Raw genomic sequence first — 5,973 nt, 5'->3', positions numbered from 1 at the left:
GCCTTTGTTTCTCCAGGGACAATCTCAAGACCTAACTTTTTGTTCCAAGCTCACAATCTCTTTCAAATCTTTTTCCTCACTGAAGTCAGTGTTTTTGATATCTCACATCCTGGCTATAGAAACCTCATCCATGTAGCAGTGCTCCCCTCAGGTAATCAGAGGAGCATCAGTTGAAGGTCTGTCATGTGGCATGGAGATCACATAACCTAAAGAGAGTGAAGGGTTTGTGAGTGCACAGACACCGTTGTATATAAATGTGCTGAAAAAGGCATAAGAAATAAAAACTAAACAAAATTATTAATAGCAGTTATCTCTGGGCAGGTTGGTGAAATCATGTCAAGTACATTGGTTTAGGGAGCACAGATGCTCAAAGTTTATGACTAATAAAGGTCCCCCCAAGAATCTCAAATGTCATAATCCAATTTTGGCATATGGTTGTACACTCATGTAACCACAAACAGTTCTATCTACAAGAGGAGGTACAAACCAGGCTTGTCTAGAAACTGGAATTTGTAAACAGAGATGTCTCTGGCAAGAAATACTGAATGCAATGGAAAGCAGTTAGTGTGTAATTGTGAACTGGTTGAGAGTGGGAGAAGCACAGAACAGTTTGGAATCTGGTACAGCCTCTGCACTTCCCACTTCCTGGCTACTTTTCCCTTAACTCTTCTCCTGGTATGATTCTATGTGTGTTTATTTCGAGAAGTAAGATGTTTGAAGGATCAGAGTATGTGTTTTACAAGCCAAATGTTTTTGTTCCCCAAAAATTCAAAAATTTGAAGCCTTAACTCCCCAATGTGACTGAATTTTCAGATGGGGCCTCTACGAAAGAAATGAAAGTAATGATGTCATGACGGTGAAGCACTGATCCCATAGGATTAATGTCTTTATATAAGAAGAGACACTGGAGAGCTTGCTCACTTTCTCTGTGGGTGCAAAAAGAAGAGGTCATGTGAGCACACAGATGGAAGGCAGACATGTGCAAGCCAGGAAGAGAGCCTTCACCAGAAAGCAACCCTACTGGATCTTGATCTGGGACTTTTACTCTCCAGAATGGTAAGGAAATATTTTTTTCTGTTGCTTAAGCCTCTCCGTTTATGGTATTTTGTTATGGTGGCCCCAGAAGATTAAGACAATGGAGGTTGGGAGGCAATATCTGAGAAGAAGAATCAGATTTAGAAATGTCTTATATTTGTGAGCCTGAACCAATGAACTTTTCACTATTGAAAATAAAGAGCTTTACTCACTTGAGTGCAGAGTAACAGTATAATTAATATTGCTTTATGAAAATAGAAAAGTTATTTGATATTTTCCAGAGTTTCAAAGCCAAGTCTTAAAATCATATTCTGCATAACATCTTACTAATAGATTACCAATTGAGTAATAAAAGAAAATGGACTCTCTTTTAAATATAAAAAGACCATTAAATCTACCTTACTCGTTACTTAATTCTTTTTTAATGTCTTACAATGCTTTCTAAACATTGTAAGTTCTCATTTTCTTCCTAAGCCCTAAATGTTAGGCTTGGTAATTCTTATTACAATTCACACATTCAATCTGGGTGACCTCATCCTCTTTATTAGATTTATCATCTATGTGTTGCCGAATCATAAATCTCAAACTGTGGTCTGAATATATTTAGAAGTTCCAGACTCCTTTATCCAGCTGCATATCTAATGAGCATCTCCACTATGGTGTTCCCAGGGACCTCAAACTAATAATATTGAAAACTGAACACATTGTAATTACTCTTCACTAACCTATTCCTCCTTTTTCTTTTATTACCTGACTCAATAAATGGTAAAAGGACTAAATTAATTATCAAAAGCAAAAATTAAACAAATGGTTTGGAACATATCCTTTCCTCATTTCCATAGCCAATAAGATACTAAATCTATCCTATTTCACCACACATATATCGCTAATACTGTCCACTACCCTTTATCTAAATGCCACCACTGTATCTCAAGAATACAATAATATTAAATGACATATGTACAGTTAGTTGATCATGAATTTCTGATTAAGGTTACTAGGTACAGACATCCAGGTGTTAGTCCAAGGAAAAGCATCAACAGTCATAGCCTGACTTTAACTGAAAGACTCACCATGAACAGATAGAATTGCAACTACTTATACTAAAAATTTCTTGAGATACACAAATGGATACTGGTCTATTTAGTCCTGGGTCACTAGCAGACAGAAGATATGTTGTAATAAGGTAGTTTATCCCCCCCTTTAAAGAAAGAACGCCAGTGTAGTTAACATACAGTGTTATATTTGTTATATTAATTTCAGGTGTAGAATGTAGTGACTCAACAATTCCATATTTCATGCTCATCATGACAAGTACACACATTAATCTCTATCACTGTTTACCTATCCATCCACTCACCTTCCCTCTGGTAACCATCAGTTTGTTCTCACTACTTAAGAGTCTCTCTCACTCGTGCTCTCACTCTTGCTCTCCCTCTCCCTCTTGCTCCCCTCCTCTCACTGTCCTTCTCTTTTTCCTTTGCTCATTTGTTTTGTTTCTTAAATTCCATATATGAGTGGAAATCATATGGTATTTGTCTTTCTCTGACTAACTTATCCCTCATAGCATTATACTTGCCAGGCTGTTAAGAATCCCGTGAATCATGAAGCATTAACTCCTGGCAACTGTGGAGGAGATGGAGGTGACCTATAGATGAGACACAGACTCAGAGCCATTCAGGATTCTGAGTGCTCTGGGGCCAGAAACAGGGTTACACTCACCTGGGATTTTCTCAGTTGCCTTGTTATCTCTAATCCTTCACACAAGCAGTCCTTCCTCTTTCAAACTGCTCCCATACCTCAGTCCTAGTATTGTGATGAGGGCTTAGGCTATAATATGAAACAAAACCAAGTTTGAACAGAGGCTCCATGGAATAAATCTAGTGTTGAGCAATTTGTATATTCCCATTATGTCTTGCGTGCCTCATCTGCAGAACTATGGGCATAACAGTAATTACCTTGCAAGGTTACTGTGGGAATTAAGTGGAATGATAGATGAAAAATGCCTGGCACAGAGAAGCTGCTCAAGAAATGGTCACCATTGTTACAGAAACACTGTTCCCATTCCTCTTCTGCGTCCAAGCTTCCTACCTAAGTAAGAAATGTATTTGGGGCATCTGGGTGGCTCAGTCGGGTAAGCGTCTGACTTTGGCGCAGGTCATGATCTCACAGTTTGTGAGTTCAAGCCCCGTGTCAAGCTCTATGCTGACAGATCAGAGCCTGGAGCCTGCTTCAGATTATGTCTCCTTTTCTCTCTGCTCCTCCCTTGAGCTCGCTCTCTCTCTCTCTCTCTCTCTCTCTCTCTCTCTCTCTCTTTCTCTCTTTCTCAAAAATAAATAACATTTAAAAAATCTAAGTAAGAAACGTATGAGTCAAACTTCCACATCTACAAGATGGAAATGAAAGTGCCCACTCTTCAGGAAAGTTGTGAGGATTCAATGATATAATGTATGCCAAGTTCTTGACCAGATAGGTTCTGAGTAGATAACTTAACCCAGAGGGACCAATGGCAGAACCTCCACACAGAATCAGAAGCAAGCAGAGAGGTGAGCAAGCAAACTATGAATGGGTGGACACTCACATGACTATGCGCACACAGGCATGCAAATGCACTGAGAGGTTGAGTCCACAGGGTTCCCTCTGCGTGATCTGGGAAAGCTCAGGACCTATGCAAACCTGGGTCTTAATATCAAGCACACTATGGCTCCAGCTGAGGGATGCTGAGGAAAGGAGATGGGTTACCTCATTTCTACATTCATTCATTCAGTCTGTCGGATCTCACTTTTTGAAGACTTTCTCTGGGCTGCCAGGCCCCACTGAGCCTGCAAGAAGCCTGATGCAACACATAAAGAGCATAGTCTGGTGGTGAACAATGACTGGGGGAAATTTTTATGTCCGTATGCAAGGTGCAGTTGGATGAGATGAGGCTGGAAGTGGGGTAGAGTCAGGAAAGAGTCCACTGCATAAATCTAGACAGGAAACCCTGTAAGCCAGGGTAGTGGTGATGGGAATAGTGACGTTAATGATCCAGATGGGAGAAGAACAATGTCCATCATGCCAGGGGAATTGGGTCAAAAAACCTGACTCCATCACCTGTCGGAGATTTGATATCAGGTCAGTTACCATGCCTATCTCCGCCTCAGATACGTTGTGTCTACGTTGGGCATCCTAACGAGACTGAACACCTAGAAACAATGTATGTTAAGGATGGCAAAAAGGAAGTACATGTTATTGATATTATGAATAATAATAGGCTGGATCTAAGATATATTTTGAGAAAAGAAATGCAGCAATTGTTAATTGACTAAGAATAAGTGACATTTCAGTTAACAGCTGGGGGCACTTTAACTTGATTGTGTACTTATTTTATTTTCAGAAGTCATTCCCATCCTTAAACTGAAAGCACAAAGATCTAGGATTTCCAGTGAAAAAAAGGTTTGGTCATGTCCTGGTGTAGCCAATGAGGGACTTGAAAACTTACCGGTGGTATGCACCTAAGGTCCCCAAGAGCACATGGGATGATTTTATGGGTGTGGTATTTGCCACTTGTTGTTCACATTGCCCCTACTATCACTTGAGTTGAATTGGCACCTTGAAGACCCCAGAGAAGCTCAGGTTGAAATTGTAGGTACCATCATCACTCCTGGGATGATACAGAGTTAGCTAATGGGCTGACTTTGGGGTTTTGAGGGGATTTACAACTCTGAGAATAGTCTTATAGGAAGCCCAGCATGGTATTGTCCTTGCTTAAAGAGAGAATCCCCTCTAAGACACAAATGCCATGGACAATATCCAGTCTTCCCACAATTCTGAGGGCAGTCTGTACCTTCCTTTATTCTGTGACCAGTGTGCTGGGAGAAGCTGAATGATCCTGCAGAGAGTGGACCAAATAAAAGGACCCTCCTGGAGGCCAAGGCACTTAAGAGAAAAGCAAGACAGCCAACCTGCTTCTCCTCCTGCATCCCTAATCACATCACGTACCCAAGCCAGAACCCTGGGAGACTCACTTAACTTGTTTATTCCGGGGCGCCTGGGTGGCTCAGTCAGTTAAGCCTCCGACTTCAGCTCAGGTCAGATCTCACGTTTGTGGGTTCAAGGCCCATGTCAGGCTCTGTGCTGACAGCTAGCTCAGAGCCTGGAGCCTGCTTCTGGTTCTGTGTCTCCTTCTCTCTCTGCCCCTCCCCCTCTCATGCTCTGTCTCTCTGTATCAAAAATAAATAAAAATATTTTTAAAAATTAAAAAAACTTGTTTATTCCTTACGGTTCTCAGATCCAGGCAGTCCCCAACGTGTGTTGATTCTGTCTTCTAATCAGCTCTGATATCCATTCCCTTCTCTCCTTTCCACTGCCATCACTCTACTTCCGGCCACCACTATAATTAGTCTAGATGAGGGCAACAGACTCTATGCAGGTCTTCTGCTCAACTCCGCCCTCTCCCCACATGCACTCCATTCTCCACACTGCAGCCAAAAGGGTTTTGCTAAACTACTAATCTAACCTTATCAGTTTCTTGATGGAAACCATTTATCGATGTCCCATTCAGTTGGCTTTGAGATAATTTTCAACCAGCCGTATATATAATATATGGAATTATTTAATGAGGCAAAGCCTTTGCTTTCTACTTAAGGTTTAGCAAAGTCATAAATAATTTTGATTTCCACTGAAGTAGGAGGAAAAACTTTAACTCATTCATCAAACATTCTGAACATAAAATTGGCTTTCATACTCAGTTGGATATATTGCTCATTAAAAAAAATCTTAGTAAAATAATGATCGAAATCTTATTGAATCATTGTTTGTAGAGGGGGAAATAATTTGGAAATATTGTGTACCTGGCTAATAGATGAATACCTGAAGATATTGTGGTAAAACCACTGCAAGGAACATTATTCAACCATTATAATGAAAGAATTAGAGGTACAAGTTGAGGAAATTTTA

This window comes from Suricata suricatta, chromosome X (assembly GCF_006229205.1).
Source record: "Suricata suricatta isolate VVHF042 chromosome X, meerkat_22Aug2017_6uvM2_HiC, whole genome shotgun sequence".
Classification (NCBI taxonomy): Eukaryota; Metazoa; Chordata; class Mammalia; order Carnivora; family Herpestidae; genus Suricata; species Suricata suricatta.
The sequence above is the reverse complement of the archived record's forward strand: the minus strand, read 5'-3'. Positions refer to the sequence as shown.